We start from the raw sequence: 20,815 nt of genomic DNA on the forward strand, positions 1-20,815 counted from the left end.
GAGGAAACAGTAACTGGAATACAAAAACTGCCCATGGAATGGGAGAAACTATTTAACTATTTTCCATCTGATAAAATATTAATATCCAAGATATACAAGGCAATGGTAGAGCTTAGCAGGAACAAAACCAACTTCATCCAATAATGGGAAGAAGAAATGAATAGACATTTCCTCAAAGAAAGACAGATGGCCAAAAGGCACATTAAAAATAAATGCTCCCCATATCACATAATCCACATATTCATCAGGAAGATGCAAATCGAACTAAGATACTATCTTACAACACTGAAATGAGAGCACACATCATAAAGAACAAGAACAACCAGTGCTGGTGTGGTTGTGGGGAGAAACGGACTCTCATTCACTGCTGGTGATAATATCAACTGGAACAGCCATTTTTGGAAAACAGTATGGTTTTCCCTCAAGAATACTAGAAATTGAGCTTCTGAATGAATCAGCAATACCATTCCTAGGTATATATCCTAAGAGCCTCACAAAATGCAACGCAGAAAAAAAATCTCAGCATTCATTGCAGCACTATTCCCATTACTCAGAGTCTGGAAATAAGCCCAAGTGCCTAAGAACAGATGAGTGGATAAAGAAACTAATACATCTATACAATGAAAAATTATGCAATTATTAGGAAAAGTGAAGTCATGAAATCTGCAATATTGCAAACCACAGTGTCTTAGAGAGAGGGGGCATGAGGGAGGGAGAGAGGGAGAGAGAGAGTGTGTGTGAGTGAGAGAGATGTCTGCCTCAGTGGCAGAGAAGGTGAGAGGAAATTTGGATACATTGGTGGCAGGAAATATATATATATGCACTAAGAAGGGTGTTGGATATTGTATAAAACTTATGAAAACTTTGTAACTGTGGATAAAGAATTAACTGCACTATAAACAACCTGGCAAGCTTGCATCCATGGTATCTGAGTAAAGTAATTAAAAAATGAACAACAACAATAACAAAATAAATACCCACAAAAGACAGATGGAATATTAAAAGCATCAAGATATAAAAGTAACTTAAAGAAAAAGCCCACGTGCATCCCATAAAATCTATCAAATGAGACTCTATGAGTCAGTAGAAAATGGGGATATTAGTACAAAAACACAATAAAATAAACACCTTGTCAAGGATATCCTATCTAGTTAAATTTGTACAGAGCCTCTTAGACAAGCAATAGTTGCGGAATTCAGCCTTGAAACCAGGTTATAAGAAACATTAAAGGAGCTTTATTAAAGAACAGGACAAACTATCCAACATGTCGCACCAAGAATGGCACTCATCGGACCTCTACTAGATTAAGAAATGTATGTTCCGAAGGCCTCCCAAGTCTTACCACAGGCTGTGTTCTTTATAATGACTTTATACTGACTGTATAGAAAGAGGACATACAGTAAATGCATCCCATATACACCTCAACCTAGGCCCTTTGCCTAGTCTGTATTGTGAATTGGGGGACAAAAAAAAAAAAAAAAAAAAGAAAGAAAGAAATGTATGTTCCGGGCTGGAGAGATAGTACAGTGGTAGGGCATTTGCCTTGCACACAGGCAATACAGGACAGTTGGTGCTTAAAAATCCTGGCATCCCATATGGTCCCCTGTATCTGCCAAGAATTATTTCTGGACTTCTGAGTACAGAGAGCCAGGAGTAACCCCTGAGCACAGCCAGGTGTGACCCCCCCCCCCCGCCACACAAAAAAATAAATGTATGTTCACTTCTAACTTTTTAAGACATTTTATAAAATTAAAATCTCATATATTTGGATATTCTGTGCTTGATCATTTTATATCTGTGCTTGATCATTTTATATCTGAGATCTTTTTTTTTTTTTTTGGTTTTTGGGCCACACCCAGCGATGCTCAGGGGTTACTCCTGGCTATCTGCTCAGAAATAGCTTCTGGCAGGCACAGAGGACCATATGGGACGTCGGGATTTGAACTAACCACCTTAAGTCCTGGGTCAGCTGCTTGCAAGGAAAACGCCGCTGTGCTATGTCTCCGGTCACCATATCTGAGATCTTTATTATCTTTTTTAATTAATAAATACACTTAAGCAATAACTATTATATAATATATAAATAACATATAAAGCCAATATCATTTTTCTTTGTTCTTTTGTATACCTATATAGATTTGCTCCTTAGAATTCTCTTAGTTCTTTCACTCTTTTTTTTTTTTTTTTGGGTCACACCCGGCAGTGCTCAGGGTTTTTTCCTGGCTCTGTGCTCAGAAACTGCTCCTGGCAGGCACGGGGGACCATATGGGACGCCGGGATTCGAACCGATGACCTTCTGCATGAAAGGTAAACGCCTTACCTCCATGCCATCTCTCGGGCCCAGTTCTTTCACTCTTAAATCTCACATTGGTGCTACTTAACTATTTCATATAAACTCTATAGTGTAGCAGCACAGAATTATCTAGAGTAGTAATTCTTAAAATCTTTATGCCTCCAAAAATTCATTTTTAAAAGAATAATTTATAGATTTCTATTTATATATTAATTGTATATATTTATATTCTATTATATATAAATTATAAGTTATAATTTATAATTTTGTGTAATTTTAGATTAGCTCTTTTTATTTAATATGTAGGCATTATCACCTCTACCAAAAGAAAAAAAAAAGAGCTGTCTTTGATATTAGGGATAACAAAGAAACATAGTGAAAGAACTGCAAATAGTCATCAGAACCCAAGATTTTATCTAACTAAAAATTTTGTCTATTGAACTGAACTTACACACAGAGGAGGTTATTGGGATTGTTTAGAAAGTTGCCTTGGGACACTGGTGGAAAGAAGTGGGCATTCTGGTGATGTTTATGGTTTTGGAATGATATGTGCATGGAAAGCCTCATGATCAGTATTGTAAATCCCAGTGCTTCAATAAAATGGCTTTAAAAAAAAAGAATTTATATTTTTTTTATTTTTTTATACTTACATTTTTGTATAATATTTCAATCTTTATCATTTTTACTTAAAGTTTTTTGCTTAGGAGCAATGAAGTCCTCTCCATATCCTTTCCCAAATCAATTTTCACTTAATTTATAAGAAAATTTATAATATATTACCTGTTGCTTCAATAGATGTAAACATCAGGTGAAATTAAAAGATGTTTAAAAATAATTCTTTTTAGTATCCCTCCATTTTTATTGATGTACCATCATTTATAATACTGTTAATGATAATTTCATGTACACATTATGCCAACATCCCTCTTTCATCCCATCCCATTAAGCTCAATCCTGTAACCCATCTCCCCAGTTCTACTGTGTATTGATCATTTGTTGCTCCCTTACTGTGCTTTTTTTTATCTCCTACATATGAGGGATCATTTTGTATCTGTCCTCTTCATCTGAATTAAAAAAAATAATTCTTTATCAAAAGAAGTTTAGTTAAAGTCTAAAGAGTACAAAAATCTTCAAAGCAAATATCTGGTTTGTGCATCTTACAGGGGTCTTCAAACTTTTTAAAGATGGGGCCAGTTCACTGTCGTTCAGATTATTGGAGGGCCAGATTATAGTAAAAATAAAAATTATGAACAAATTTCTATGCACACTGCATATATCTTATTTAGAAGTGAAGAAACAAAATGGGAATAAATACAATATGTGGCCTGCGAGCCATAGTTTGAAGACCCCTGACAGACTATATATGTTGTGTCCGTTCTTTGTTCTTGAAATAGAAGATCCTGATTATGATTTTTATTTTAATAGATAAGGGTTTCCTTTTCTTTGTTCATTATTTACTTTTGGGTCACACAGAGGCATGTTCAAAGGTTATTCCTGGCTCTTGCTCAAGAATCATTCCTGGTGGTACTCAGGGAATATATGCTATGTCCAGTATGGAACAGAGATTGGTATTATGCAAGGCAAGCACCTCAACCCATGTATTTTTACTTTGGCCTTATTTTTTTCATTGTCTTTTGCAATTCAGTGTGCCACTGTGATGAGTTCTTTTTAGTGAAGATGAGGAAATGTCTAGCACAGATTCATCTAGAGAAAATATGACAATTGGGACTCAAGTGATCAACTTGAATCATGAAAAGAAATATCTAGGGCAGGAGATAGGTCAGCAGAGACAGCCCAGCTCCGTCATAATTGTGGAACGCTCATGACAATCCTGGATTTCTCTACATCATGCTTTTTTTTTTAAACTTTATTTAAAATAAACGCATCACATAATTGGCATAGTTGACCATAATGCATTTGTTTCCAAATAATTGAAGCAAAATTATTTTACAAAATAGAAAGAAAAAATAAAAAAGGAAAAGGAAGAGAAGTTAAAAAATAAAAATTAAATAAAAAGTACAATAGTAGCAAATTTATGAAAACTATTATATTTCCAATGAAGTCAGTCATACAATGACAGAAGGTTTATTAAACTCTTGTTAGCTATTCATTTTGTGAAATTTGAGTGATTCTATATGGATGACAGAATCAAACAAATGAAGTTATTCATAAATTCAAGGCACTATGACTTGCCACTTTCAGGGACATGTACAGAACGGCCAGGCCTCCTGGAAGAAGGAAAATATGGAGGTGGGGGGAGAGGTGCTGCATTTGCTGTTAGAAGCCCTGATGGTATCAGCTCAAAGATTGGCAAACTGGAATTTTGGTCAGATTGGTGTCCCCAAAGGGAACTGTAGGCCTATACAGTTCTGAATGGGGCAGAGCCATTGGGAAAAAATGTACCCGAAGTTTTATCAGATTGGTGTTCTCAAAAGTAACCATAGTTGAAAGATAAGGAATGGCCATTGGGAAAATGATGATTCTGGGTGATCTACAGTATACTTCTTTAGAAAAAAAGAGAAATGAGTATTTTAAAGTTATCTTTATTATGTATTTTCTCTCAATATTGAACCTTTTCCTAAGCTTTCTCTCTTCTTTTCATCCTTTTCCTCTGACTAAACTACTGAAATTTGGGGGGCAAGTTTAGGTTTCTCAGTTTTGACACTATTCACATTTTATTTTAATGTTTGTTTGCTTTTGTTTTTGGGCCACACACAGAGGTGCCCAGGGGTTATTCCTGGCTCTGCTCTCAGAAATCACTCCTGGCAGGTTCAGGGGACCAAATGGGATGCCAATGGTTGAACCTGGGTTAGCAGCGTGAAAGACAAACACCCTACCCACTGTGCTACTACTCCAACCCTATCCATATTTTAAATTGAGTTGTTCTAAATATTTTTGGACATCACCAAGTGTCCTCTAATGGGGATAAGGTAGAGAATAGACCCCAATATTTCCAGAAGACTAGTTTAAACAGAGTTGCTTTTTAACTAACTTGGGAATTATTGGGGCCGGAGCAGTGGTGCAAGAAGTAAGGCATCTGCCTTGCCCGCACTAGCCTAGGATGGACCATGGTTCGATCCCCGGCATTCCACATGGTCCCCCAAGCCAGGAGCAATTTCTGAGAGCTTAGGAGTAACCCCTGAGCATCACCGGGTGTGGCCCAAAAACCAAAAAAAAAAAAAAAAAAAAAAAAGGAAATATGGTAGAATCTGGGTCTTCAGTCCCTCATACCATCTCTGAGGAAACATTGGAATGCAACAGATACCTGAAGACAGTTTTGCTACATAAGTCACTTCCCTTGTAATTTGATTTTCTTTCATTAACATTTTTAAATCTGTATAACAGTGGGAAGGAAATTGGGGACACTGATGGTGAGAAATGTGCATTGGTGTAGAGATGAATGTTGGAACATTGTCTGACTAAAACTCAATCATGAACAACTTTGTAACTGTGTAGCTCAAGGTGAATTAATTAAAAGTAAATTATTTAAATTGATTTAAATGCATAACTTTTATTGATTAAGGGGATTTAAAAATATTGTTTTGGATAAGTAATATCAAAACCTCACAAGATTAGCCAATAAGTTTGACTCTTCCCAGAGTATGTTAATTTGGAATGACTTTCTTTCCTTGTTTCTAATTTAAGCTCCTTGAAAACAAGAGTGTTTCTTAAATACGGAGCACTAGTGCCAAGTACTAAAACATATCCTGTAAATGGTCATGGGATGAATAAAAGAGTGTCAGTCAATGAACTACCATTTCTATGATTGTATTTCATATCTTCACTATATTTTCCAGTAATCTTAAAATATTTTTGACCTTTTTCATTTCAAATTTAACCTCACACAAAGATTGATTTTGATCTCATAGAAAAACTTCATAAACAGCAAAAAGAATTATCACATAGACTATACACAGATACCTATTTTTATTATAATTGTTTCACATTTGCTTATCTCTCTACTTTACCGATTTTATTTTTATGAACCAAAGTATTTGAGAACAAATGTCATGCCCCTTTATATTTAAATACTTCAGTGTACATTTTGTACAAAGAAGATTCTAGTTCAAAAATCTAAGTAGGACACAATGTCTAGGGTAGTTGGCTTGATCCTTGGCACTATTATAGTCTCCTGAACACATAACCAGGTGTAAACTCAAAACACTGGAGTGTGATCTCCCTAAGACTTCAAAATAAGTAAGTTAAAACATCACAAACTTAAATATTGACTTGCTTTTCTTTAAAAGCAATTCATATTTCTTTATAACTTCTTATTTATTAATGCATGTATTGTTTAAGTATTAAATAAATATATACTTTTCTTGAGAAAAGATTTAAGAAATATATGAGTCACAGGTTGGGAGATAACTCAGGGTACAGTACATGACTGGTTTATACAAAACTTTGAGTTTGAACCCCAGCACCACATGGTTTCTGAGTACCACTTGGTTCAGTTCCTCTGCCTAAATACTGTCGGGTCCAAGGACCAAACCAACAGGCCTCCAGTGTTGACTTAGTCTTGACAAGGATCTCAAAACTCCCTCTATGCCAATACTACTGCCTGGAACTTTATTTTTCATAGTCAAAATTGACTATGAACTCAATTTTCAAAATTCTCTATTATTCTCAATAGTTACTACCGATTTGTTGCATTGCAGCACCGAACTCTTCAGTGGCCAAATCCTAATATGTAAGAAGTGTGTACATAAAGAAATAAAATCATTAAAAGAAAATTGTAATTAATACTTAAAATTTTAACCTTTTTTAAATAAATATATTATAAATAAATTGTTTTATTGAAACATTATGGGATACACCGTTATAAAAGTTGCTCATGATTGATTTTCAGTCATACAATGCTCAACACCCTTTACCAGTGCACATATTTTCTGCTATTAATGGCCCCAGTTTTCTTCTTGCCCTACCCTCCTGTCCTTTTCCCTCCCTGTCTCTGTGGCAGCTATTTTTCTTCTTTCTCTCTTCTTTTCTTTTTTTTTTTTCCTTTTTTTTGGTGACCCCGAAGTGATATGAACACTTTCTCTCTTCTTTTCAGTTTAGACACTGTGGTTTGCCATATTGTTCCAGAATGGGCATCATGCATATTTAAAGTGAAAACTTTTAGAATAATATCTTCTAGGACAAACTGTTATAGATTTTTAATAAACTATAAATTATGTATTCTATTTTGAGAGCCTACTCTTAAGCTATTCTTAGGTGGCCCGGGAACCTCTCCAGGTAATATTTGGTTACAGGGCCAGTTGGTTCAATGCTCAGGCCTGCACATGCAATGCTGCTCATTTTAGAGGAGCTGAGGGACCACAAGAACCACATCAAGCAGTGCTTCAGGAGCCTCCAGGGACACACAGTGTTGCTAGTGGTGGCATGTAGGCAGGTATTATTGAAATTTAGGACCTTGAGAATATAGGAGAGTGTTACAGTACTTTGAACGATCTCACCACTTTTTGTGTTCTCTTTTTTAAAATTTGATCATAAATTTTCTTTGTGTTAGGTTGAACACATGATTCATTCTTTAATCAGCTATAACATTTAGTCTCTCTCTCTCTCTCTCTCTCTCTCTCTCTCTAATTTTGATGTCTGCACTCTAGGTTGGGCTAGGCCACATCTAAATGTAAGCTAACAGTGGTATAGAACAGCATAAGTATGTTGTTTTTGAATTTTTAACTTTCTCTCTTGATCCCTATGACTTGTACTTTTCTAGAAGATGGCAAACTTTCTTTGAAAAGATATCGATCATTTTGGGTCGGTCTAATATTTTCTCATTATTTGATTTAGATTTTCCCTCTTTGTTTGACCTACACTGTTCCTCTACCAGAGGTCCTCAAAATTTTTAAACAGGGGGCCAGTTCACTGTCCCTCAGACCATTGGAGGGTCTGACTATAGTAAAAACAAAATTTATGAATGAATTCTTATGCACACACTGCATATATCTTATTTTGCAATGAAGAAACAAAACAAATACAAATACAATATGTGGCCTACGGGCCATAGTTTGAGGACCACTGCTACACTTTCTTTGGATGCAAGTGAAAATTATGGTCATTCTTTGCTATGACTACAAGATTGCTATCAGTTTTATCAAGTATATATTTATGATACTTATTCCTTTTTAAAATCAACAATCAAAGAGGATACCCCAACTTCAGCATTCCCTTAACATGTATATCTGTTCTGGGAATTCTGGAAACAGCGTTTTTTCTCCTGATGTATTTTTATCTATTTATTTTTTAAATAATATTTATTGAGACCAATGTGAATTACAAGTCTTTCACAGTTATATTTAAGGTTCATACTGACAGTGAACTAGGACCATTCTCACCATCAGTGTTGTCCTCCCTCCACCCCTGTTCCAAGCATGCATTTTTATTAGGAACTAACACATTTCTATTTTCAACTGTACCATACCAGTACTCCCACTATTGCTAATTAATAGCCTTGACTATTATTATTATTATTTGGGCTACACCCAGTAACGCTTAGGGGCTACTCCTGGATATGTGTTCAGAAATTGCTTCTGGTTCAAGGGACCATATGGGACTGCTGGGGATCGAACCCTGTCCATCTTGTGTTAGCCGTGTGCAAGGCTACTGCTGCGCCATCTCTCCAGCCCCTAGTCTTGATTATTTTGAGGCCTAAATTGTCTTAGATTTTATTCTTTTGACCTTATCTATTTAGCACCTGTGTCCTCAGAATTTTTTTTTTATTTTAGCACTTTATTTCTAGTATAAGATATTCTAAGATTTTTTTTTTGGTCACACCCAGGGTCTCATGGTTTAATGCTGGCTCTGCAGTCAGAATCACACCTGGCAGAGTCAGGGGGCCATATGGAATGCTGGGGATTGAACCTAGGATGCCCTACTCATTATATTATCTCTCCAGTCCTCTAAGATCATCTTGTATATCTTCTCTGTTCTGAAAGCACCGTTTACTATAGGATCCTGGTTTATTTGGTATTCCTTAGACTTAAAACTCCAATAATGATTATACTTAAGTGTAGATATTGTGGTAGTGTGTTGTTAATAATCTGTGCTTTGTTGTTTGCTTGATTAAAAAAATGAGCACATATGTAATTGTATTCTTAAAAATATAAAGTGATTAGGAAAGCAGCAGCAAACACTTATTCATGAATGGCTAGTTAAAATTTTTGAATATCCATGTTTTTCCTTCCCTCTTCTAATTTTCTTCCTTATTGTGCACAGGAAAAAATAATTCATATCAGGCTCCAACTAAAGAAACTCAGACAGGAGCTTTGGAGGGAGGTTGAGAGTTCACACATTGTAAACATAAACTTATGAAGTCTCAAAGTAAAATATAAAGTGAGGCTTTACCCTTTCTCAGAGTGGGAGTGGGGATTCCTATTGACATTATTATGCAGAAGCTAACTTTTCAGCAGTTAGCAAAAGAAAAAGGCAGCTTCTCACTCAAGAGCTGAGAGCCCCTTCCCCACTGAAATCCCAGGACCGAGAACAAAACTCAGTTAAAGGTCCCTCTAAGTTGGAGTAAATTAACTGCATTAAGTGGAAGTGGTGAGTGTAGGTATCTTTTTTTCCCTTGATCTTTAAAGAAAAAGTTTAATTTTTTCACTTTGAACATAATGTTAACACAAGTAGTTTTCATATATAAATTATATGTTCCTCCAAGAGTAGAATGTTATTATTTATTACTTTAGAATTCTTTTTAGGGTCTAACAACTCTAAAGCAATTTTTCATATATGTTGATATAACAGTAATTTTAGATTACCAAATAGCCCAACAAATTATATTTTTTCAACAGTGAAGGAAAATAAAGCCCTTTATTAGATGCATATATTTGGTCTATATTGTAGTATATTGAGAGTTTTTATCATAAGATACAAAATCTTATGCACATTTGGTTACATTGTGGAAAAATTAAAACATTTTTTCCTCATCAAGGAAACTAATTTTCATGTATTGAGTTATCTCCAGTATACTTAGGAATAAATACCACTAAGTCAAGTAGTGCGGTCACTTTAGTGTGCTATTCAATTTATTTTCTTAAGGATTTCAAAACTTTATATATTTAATTTTACATTTAAACTTGAATAATATTCAACATATAATTCTACTGTTTACTTTCTTGCAGTATAATTATCTGACTAACATCATAGTTTTGCCGGCCTCATATGCCAATACAAGAAATATTTCTTTGCCTTGTATTTTTGAAAAAAAAATTGGAAAGGTTTGACATTTTTTTTTCTTATTGACAAATGTGGTAGAATTACCAGTGAAGCTATCTGGTTTCAGGATTTTCTTTGATAGAATTTGACATATAATTCTCTTGACTTAAGGTGGCAATTCTTAGTTCTGGTGAAAAAGAGTCAAAGTTTTATTGAGAAGACACTTCTGAAGAGATGTAGACAGATAAATGTGTGTATCTAAAGTAACAGTTTGTTGGGGACTGTGACTTGTTTGAGGTTATTTTGCTATACTTTCTGCCTTAGTTCAGCCTTTCACCTAAAGGCTACATGCAGTCTTGCTGTAAGTTCTTGGGCCAAAGAGAAAGGAATGTGCAGCTGCAAAGTATAATTAATCTTGTAGCCCGGAGGAGAGCAACACGGCCCGGTACCATTCCCAGAAATGAGGTCTTACTCCCTCAACTACATTCCGGAGTCAACAAGGCAGTTATTATGTGTATATGTTACATTGTCTGTACAAAATTATTTCTGTAAGAACATTGCCCCCACCTTATATCTGTTAAAAGTTTAGAAATGCAGCTAGAAGGTCACAAGATGTTTCCATGGATACTGCAAGAAGTATTGCCCACTTGCCTTATTTGGAATAATGAAGTAATTTTCATGCCAAAAGAATGATTGACATTGCCTTTTGCCTGCCTCCTTCACCTTCCCTATATAAAGAGGTGCTGGACCTCAATAAACGCCTTTGAACAGAGTTTATGTCTTGGGCCATTTATTATTAACCTCTCTCAGATTTTTTACAGGTGTGGTTGTTCTTCTACTCAGCAAAATAGAAGTGCGGTTGTCTGAGAAGCCTTCCCAGCTAATTCCTGCTGGCCGGGCCCCCCTGGGGGGCTTCAGGACCCCGCAACAGTTAATTTTCAGGACCTATTTCCAGAAATTTATTTCGAATCTGAATTTCTTAGAACTTTATAGGTTTTGGGAGATTTATCAACATTGTCCCTCTTCCAATCGAGTTTATGGAAATAGGATTTTTCATATCTCAGTTTCCTGAAAAAGTTGAAAGTTAGATAATAATAATTATAGCTTCTACTATTAGAATATTTACTATGTTCCTGATATAGTTAAATTTCTCTATTTATATTGATTTCTCAATGCTCTATCAACATTTTTTAAGGAAAGTGTTCTATTTTAAATAATAGGAAACAGAGAGAGTGGATCTTATTTGCCTTGAGTTATCCAGCTTGTGACTGAGTCCGAAATTAAAGTCAGATGTTATGACTTCCAAACCTGTATGCTCTCTTGCTTCTCAGATTGCTTGGGGGACCCTATGAAAAACTACAGCTTCAGAGGAATCAGTTTGCAATGTCTGAAGAAGTTGGACTTAGATTTTTAATATTTCCTCAACTTTTGTAACTAGTCTAGAAGGCACAAATTTTCTGTACTGGAGGTGATACTTCCTGCTCAGCCTAGATGAGGCATTTGTTTCATCTAGGGGCAGGCCTGATACAAGGAGGCAAAACTTAAAAATAAAGTTAGCCCTGTTCCTTTGATCTGACAGAGTTTACTAAGACCCAGGAAAGATTCAGGATAGAAAGTTTCCTTCAGTAAAATTAAATTAGTAGGAAGAAAGATTAGGGATTATTTGTGGACAAGACCATGGAATTTAGAGCCAAAGGCCAATAGATATTTTATGCCTGATACTTTGAGGTATGAGACTTTCTTTCTTTTTTTTTTGGCATTAAATTTTTTAATGTGTGGTCTTAAGTATTTTTAATTTTAGAGGATTAAAACCATTAAAATAATTTCCACTTCTGGGCTGGAGAGATAGTACATTGGGGAGAGCTCTTGCTTTAGCTTCGATCTGTGGTATCTCACATGGTCCTCAGCACCCCACCAGAAGTCATACCTGAGTGCACAGGCAAGAGTAAACCCTAAGAACACCTGGGTGTGACTAAAATAAGGATTTCCAATTCTGAGGCATAAATTTGAATCCTAGCCATCGATGAACTGCCACAATTATTGCAGAATAGTAAATAAGCCTAATTCAGTTCTTAACATTTGCTTCTCAGTACAGTTTAATTCTTCTTTACATGTTGCAGGCATTACAAAAAAAGAGTGTGGGGCTGGAGAGATAGCATGGAGGTAAGGCATTTGCCTTTCATGCAGCAGGTCATTGGTTCAAATCCCGGCAACCCATCTGTGAGATTTTTTAATCAGCTACTTGAAATCTGAGTTTTTGTTGTTTTATTGGCAACAAGCTTTGGCAATAATTACTTGCTGTGCTAGCTATAATGATCTAATGAAGCCATATTTATAAAATAATTAAAATTGTTTTATGAATAATAGCTGTCGTCAACATCATCATCAATGATGATGAGTACTTAAGGGAAACTTAAGTGACTCTCTCTTTCCCATGTATTTGGCAGAAAGTAAATGCAGACTCAGAAGATTACCAAGGTGATCTATCTATCTATCTATCTATCTATCTATCTATCTATCTATCAATCATCTATCTATCGATCTTATTTATCATCTATCTATCTATCTATCTATCTATCTATCTATCTATCTATCTATCTATCTATCTATCTATCTATCTATCTATCTATCTATCATCTCTCTATCTCTATCTCTCTCTATCTATCATCTCTATCTATCTATCTATCATCTCTATCTATCTATCTATCTATCTATCTATCTATCTATCTATCTATCTATCTATCTATCATCTATCTATCTACCTACCTACCTACCTATCTATCTATCTATCTATCTATCTATCTATCTATCTATCTATCTATCTATCATCTCTCTATCTCTATCTCTATCTCTATCTATCATCTCTATCTATCTATCTATCTATCTATCTATCTATCTATCTATCTATCTATCTATCTATCTATCTATCTATCTATCTATCTATCTATCTATCTATCTATCTATCTATCTATCTATCCATCCATCCATCTATCTATCTATCTATCTATCTATCTATCTATCTATCTATCTATCTATCTATCTATCTATCTATCTATCTATCTATCTATCTATCTATCTATCTATCTATCTATCTATCTATCTATCTCTATCTATCATCACTCTCTATCTATCTCTCTCTATCATCTATCTATCTACCTACCTATCTATCATCTATCTATCTATCTATCTATCATCTATCTATCTATCTACCTATCTACCTATCTACCTATCTATCTATCTATCTATCTATCTATCTATCTATCTATCTATCTATCTATCTATCTATCTATCTATCTATCTATCTAAAACTATGCCTGAAAGTGTAATCACAAACTTTCATGCATACATCCCTCCTGCTCTATCTCAGGGCTCTATTGCATACAGGTATCTCTTATTTTCCCTGGGCTCTGTATGCTATATAAATTCTCCTGCCATGCCAAGATGAGGTTAATCCCAGACCAGTCTGCCACCCCTGAACCCACTTGTTTTTGTGACTAAATGATTGTTAAACCATGTATCTAACCACTGGCTCTCCAAGTACTTCTTTGGAACTGCTAAACATTATGTGCAAGCTCTCAGATTTCTAAGTATATAGCAGTACACATTTATTTGTTATTTTTATTGTTTGGGCCATATTTATCAGTGCTCAGGACTTACCAATGGCTCTGCACTTAGAGGTCACTTCTAGTGGGTATCAGATATGGTTCTGAGTATCAGTCCCTGGTGGGTTTAGTGAAACGAAAGCTCCCAAATAAGTTTTAAATTGGGAATAGTGAGTCACCTTGTCTTAGAATCCTGACTCTTTGTACTTTCTCTCGACATTTATTAATCACTTAAAATTTTATGCTAGACCTTGGAAAAAGAGAAAAAGAAAAATTTTTTAACAATGTCTTATGACATTTTTATATGTGACATTATATATGTGTCATGTATAAAAGTATAGTCATACTGAGTGGTAGGTATCATTGAAAGGGTCGAATAAGAAAGCCTAGAAATAGCAAATAATGAAAATTGCTTTCAACTGGCTCGTCACAAAACTGATTTAATAGTTGGGACACTGAGGTCAAAGGGGAGTCTTGTTTTGCAAATGGCTGCCCTCTTTTTTTATGGTGGAGTTAGTTACTGGTGCCCTGAATATCTCATCTCTGGCTCCTTCTGTATTGCTTTTATTCTTAGGTAACTCCCATCTACTGGGTTAGGAACATTTGTCAAGAGGTAAGTTCTATTACTAAAAACTAAAACTAAAAACCATTACTAAAAACAACAATGCTCCATTATTCACTGACTGAATTTGGTGTATATCATTCCTAAGTGAATCACTGTGAACCTTTCTGATACTGAGCAACTATCTCATCTATTCTTTGAAAGAAGTACCCAGTCACTTTTGATAAGGGAGAATGGGCACTAAAAAAAGACAACAGATTTATGCCTCTGGAATAGCAGAAAGCAGACACAAGAGCAATGTCCGAAGCATAAAAGGGTATTTCACTGTGAAAACTAAACAGAAAGGAAAACGCCAGCATGTAGTGGAGGGGGTAGTGGTAAGAAGATATAAATGTAAAGGTTAATAGTATAGTCAAAAAATGTTATTATTTACAGTAGAGCTGTCTTTGGATCACCTGACTGAGAGAGTCAATTTCAGTTTCTCTTCTAAAATTGTCACAAGATATTTGTTCTAGAAGATTTAAGCTCAGCTTCTATTTTTGCTAGGTTCAGAGAACTATACTCACTCTTAATGGCTTCTTTTAGTATCTTCTGATTAAAAAGAAATAACTTTTTTCAATAAGATCTCTGGTTTACTTATGTAGGCGTGTTAACTGTCCTGTAGGGGTCTTGACTGATGTAATAGTATATACACCTATGGAATAAAGTGAAGTAGAATTAACAACAACAAAAACACATGTTTCTCGAGGCAGTTCCCTACCTCCTCTTTTACTATTATATATAAAGCAGCCATCAAATGACAGAGACATGAAATTTGAAGCACACTGCTAGCTAACAAGCTAGTACAAAGTCATCAGGAGAAAGAATAGAGTTGCAGGCTATTTGTCACCAACAGGCTATCCAATCAAGCCTTTTTACTGATTTCTAATCCAAAGTAGTTCTTAACAGGAAATATTTTTTATGCTTCCTCATTCTCTCTTCCTAATGCAGTTTAGTTTGCAAAATTTTTTCTTCCTTCCTTCCTTCCTTCCTTCCTTCCTTCCTTCCTTCCTTCCTTCCTTCCTTCCTTCCTTCCTTCCTTCCTTCCTTCCTTCCTTCCTTCCTTCCTTCTTTCTTTCTTCTTTCTTTCTTTTCTTTCTTTCTTTCTTTTCTTTCTTTCTTTCTTCTTTCTTCTTTCTTTTTCTTCTTTCTTTCTTTCTTTCTTTCTCTTCTTTCTTTCTTTCTTTCTTCTTTCTTTCTTTTTCTTTCTTTCTTTCTTTCTTTCTTCTTTCTTTCTTTCTTCTTTCTTTCTTTCTTTCTTTCTTTCTTTCTTTTCTTTCTTTCTTTCTTTTCTTCTTTCTTTCTTTCTTTCTTTCTTTCTTTCTTTCTTTCTTCTTTCTTTCTTCTTTCTTTCTTTCTTTCTTTCTTTCTTTCTTCTTCTTTCTTTCTTTCTTTCTTTCTTTCTTTCTTTCTTTCTTTCTTTCTTTCTTTCTTTCTTTCTTTCTTTCTTTCTTTCTTTCTTTCTTTATTTCTTTCTTTCTTTCTTTTCTTTCTTTCTTTCTTCTCTTCCTCCCTCCCTCCTTCTCCCCCCTTTATTTTTGGCAACTGTGTGCTCCTGTTGACATTTTGTGAGAAGTGACTCCAAACTTCCTCATTTTTGTGACCCTATAAAAAGATATTTTTAAATTAATTTTTTATTTAAGCACCATGATTACATACATAATTGCAGTTGGGTTACAGTCATAAAAAGAATACCCCCATTCACAAATGCAACCTTCCCACCACCAATACCCCCACCTCTCTGCTTCCCCACCCCTTGCCTGTATTTCAGACAGGCATTTTAGTTAGTATAGTCATCTCTCTAACTAAACTCACCACTTAAAGTTTCACACAGAGAGCCAGTCCTTCCAGCCCTCATCTTTGTTGTCTCTGGGCATTATTACAATAATGTCTATGAAAAGAAAATTTGAAATCCTGTGAGAACTAAATGAGAACTGAGTCATATCCCAAGAAGTTGAATAAATGATTCTACCTCCATAAATGCTAATACGTTGTTTTCTAACAGTAATATTCTGACATCACTGATTTGTTCTATTTGTTCTTTTGTCTGTACAACCATTTAACCATATATATACACACATTGAGTGGCAAGAATAACTTGTAGGAAAAATGACATTTGATCAGTTTACAGTCTGATACTCACAAAGGGATACAGGTCTTAGTTATTGATTTTGACAACTTGCTGGAATCTTATGTAGCAGAAAGTATAAAGGATTTGAAAAAAGATGAAGTACCACTATGTCATTTTTGTTGGGAGCCACACTCATTGATATTCAGGGATTATTCCTGGCTTTGTATCTGGTGGTGCTCAGGGAACCATATGGATCAAACCTGGATCAACTGTGTGCAAAACCAATGCCCTGCCTGCTGTACTATTTACTATAGTAAAATCATATGTGATATTTAAATATATATTTCAAGTTCTTTGTAGTCCCATATGCAAAATATTATGGGAACTAGGGCCAACATTTAATAGAGCCTTGGTTTAATATTCTCCTGTCACCAATTTGAAAGTATAATTTATTGTTGAGCAATGAGTCTTGAGATTTGCTCTAGCATTGTGCCTCCAAATCCTGTAACCAGTCTTGTCTTACCCAATGTCTGGCACAGAGTAGGTACTTCATATGCCTATTAAAAGAAGGGATCAATTCTTAGCATGCAGTGTATTATCAATAAGTACAATAAAAATGGGAATATCAGGAGAAATCGCTATTCTTATATTTTCAGGTGCAAAAACAAAGAAGCTACAAAAGGTTCTTGCTTTGTGACCTTACCCTTCCTTTTGCTTACCAACCTCCAGTCTTTATATCCTCTAGGCCTCTGATAAGGTGTGGGTAGACTTATTTATTTTGAGTTGCTATTTATTTTTCTCTTTCTGTGACTTGGAAAAATCTTGGCATCAAGCAGCCTCAGGGAAACACTATTTTTATTTCCCCAGAAGAATAATTAAATTTAGGCTAAAGTGTTTTTTATCACAGTAGAGCAACTATAGGCAAAAAAAAGGGGGGGGGGGGATTTAAAGGTTCTGCAGAAGGCTAGGTTAGTTTCTAGAGAGATGAAGAAATTGATCCTGATCACATTTATTATGGACATACATGAGGGAGAGTTATCTTTTTGCAAAAAAAAAAAAAAACCCAGTCAACTAGACTTCTCTGTTAAAACAATCCTGTCTTAGAATCTTGGATCTGGATGGATTTGAAGAATATGTACACAAGAAGAATCAAATTTAATTTGAAACCAAATATTATCTACCACTGATATTGTAAGTAAGGTTTACTAAAACCCAGCTATGAATATTCATTGTTTATTGTATATTACTGCTTTCATGATACAAACAAGTTGAACTTTTGTGACCAAGATCATATGCTCTTCAACTATTTATCATTTGATAAATATTTATCATTTAATCTTTCTAGAGCACTGATATAGACAAAAGACTTTCAAAGCATGTTTTGTGGATATTGTTAGTTTTGCAAGATGCTCTTTCAAGCAAAATAAAAATTTTGTAGTCAAATATATTTGGAATATGGGGAAAACTGTCCTCCTCCTGTTTAGAGTTTTACAAACTTAGTTACCCTTTTATATCAGAGTATGTTCCTGTAGAATCATGAAGGTCTAGCTCTACTGTCCCTTAAGAGGATCAATCAAGCAAGAGTCAAGATTATGAGAAGAGAAAGAGAATTATTAACACCAAGCCAACAGGTTGATTGGTAGTTGACTCTTCATAGCTTTGAAAACCATCATGCTTGCACTGTTATAAAACACAGATTACACAGGAATAGAATAGGGGAGTTACAGTTTGGTAGTATCAGGATGGGTAATTAGTATCATTATGACACAATTCCCTAATACATGCTCTATTGTTAATTTAAGATATTTCTAATTAAAGATTATGATAACAAACGTCACTTTAAAGCAATTTAGGGGAATAAAAGATAAGGAAGGGGAACATTCTTTATATACTCCAAAGTTAATACTGTCAGAAATGTGTAATCATTCTAGATCCTATGTTTTCTTGTGCCCTTTACTCAACATGTTTTCCTTGACTGCTGTGCAAAGTTTTAGTCATATTACTGCAAATGAGTTGGGTGAGACTTCTACCATTCTTTAAATCTAATTAAGCTTTGCAGTAATTTTCGATTCACTTCCCACCTTTTCCATTGATTATAAATCCCTTATTATATTCAGTTTTGAGTTCCATATTGTTCCCTAATTGTACTTGTTTAAAGTCAAGTCTTCTTTATCTCTTTTACCAGGAGTTAAACCTATTCTAAGTTGAAAATAAATTAATCAAAAGAATTGATAGATAACTGTCTCTTGTTTCATTCCACCATTCATCTTCTACTTGCTTCTTAAATACATGGAACCATAATCATTTCTTGTTAGTATCACTCATATTAAAAAAATATCTTCATTTAAGCACTATGATTACAAATATGATTCTCTTTGGATTTCAGTCATAAAATGAACACACACCCCCTTCACCAGTGCAACATTCCCACCACCAATACCCTCATCTCATTCCTTCCCCACCCCTTGCCTGTATTTGAGACAGGCATCTGATTTCTCTCACTCACTTCCATTGTCATGATAGTTTTTAGTGTAATTATTTCCCTAATTATACTCACCACTCTTTGTGGTAAGCTTCATATTGTGGTCTGTCCTTCTAGCCCTCAAATCTTACTTTCATATATATGCAGCTTCTCGGAAGAAATAGACATTTAAGCTCTTCTTTAAGAATTTATGATTCTAAATTATGTCCCAAAGTATTATAGAAAAAAATAAATTATTACTTGTCATATTTTCCAAGACATGTATAATGCTTTTTGAGTGCTTACAACATTTAAAATACTGTTCTCAGATGTTAAGAGAGAAGTATTACCAATTTGAATTAATATGTCTATGCTCTATACTACCCCCCAGACCACTCCCCCTCCAAAACAAAAACAAAAGGCACAGCATCTAATGAAAACTTAAGCGCAGGAAGTTTATAAGAAGGAAATTCTGGGAAACTTAACTGAGGAACTTTGAAAACCAAGAAGAGGACAAATGGCAATAAAAAGTATTTTATTGCAGCAATGCTTGATCTAAGGGCAGGTTGCCCTACCCCAATGGTGAGATGAAATCAGAAGACTGCCCTAGAATCTGTACAAAAACTACTATATCTAGTTATAAAAGGCTGTCTATAACAACTGCAACTAAGCAGAACTTTTCATGGGACCACAAAGAAAAATTTTTTCCTAGTCTTCATCCTAGGACCTATACAAAAACCAAGATTTCTAACTGCAGAAGACTGACTTTGTCCATTGTGACTGAGCAGAATTTTTCTGGGACCATAAAGAGAGACATTAGGGTTGGACAACCAACATGCCAGGATCCTATAGTTGGTCTTTTGACAGTATACTTCATAGGCAAAGATACCCTGTATCTCTTAAGCCAAAACATTTCTAATTTCCCAACATTTGATGTGCCTATGAAAATAAAAAAAAAAAGAGGTCAAATCTAAATACCCAAGCCGAAGTCAATGAAGCAGAATTAAGAGACCCAAACTATAGTCAAATTATAACAAGTTAAACACAAAATTGACCTGTTACAATAGTAGTCTAGGAAGTTAGAGGTGGAAGTTTGGGATGCATACTGGGAACTATGATGGAAAGAGGTCAACACTGATGGTGAAAGTGGTTCTAATTCACTGTCACTAAACAACTGTGAAAGACTTGCAATTCACAATGGCCTCACCAAAATTTTTTTAAAAATATATATTTATAAGCAAAATTATTTGTATACATGAAAGACATTTTCTGTGAAAATCATGTTTCATTTTCTCATAATAAAAGCTAAAGTGTTTCATTCTTGCCCCCAAAAAAGTAAATTTTCTTCTAAAAAAAAAAGTATGTTATTGTATATATTACCATTCTGGACAATTGGAGTTGTCTTTTTTGGTTACCCTAAGGCATATATATAATCATTGTATAGAAGCTGGAGAATTGGCTCTAATATACATCCTCTTAATTGAAAATTGCAATTAGGGCCTTTAACATGTTTATCTTGCCTGCAACAGGGAAAGTCCTTAAAACTTTAGAGAGGAAATACATGAAGTAAAAAGCTGTTAGTATGCTAAAATAGCCATATGGCTGTTGTTGTTTTTTTTTTGGGGGGGGT

At 34.8% G+C, this 20,815-nt stretch overlaps 1 pseudogene; it reads left to right on the forward strand.

Annotated features, from left to right (window-relative positions):
* The first annotated feature begins 1,325 nt into the window (after window positions 1-1,325).
* On the forward strand, window positions 1,326-1,469 carry LOC126014784 (uncharacterized; annotated as a pseudogene).
* The last annotated feature ends 19,346 nt before the right edge of the window (window positions 1,470-20,815 follow it).

The sequence above is a fragment of the Suncus etruscus genome, chromosome 7, assembly GCF_024139225.1.
Source record: "Suncus etruscus isolate mSunEtr1 chromosome 7, mSunEtr1.pri.cur, whole genome shotgun sequence".
NCBI lineage: Eukaryota > Metazoa > Chordata > Mammalia > Eulipotyphla > Soricidae > Suncus > Suncus etruscus.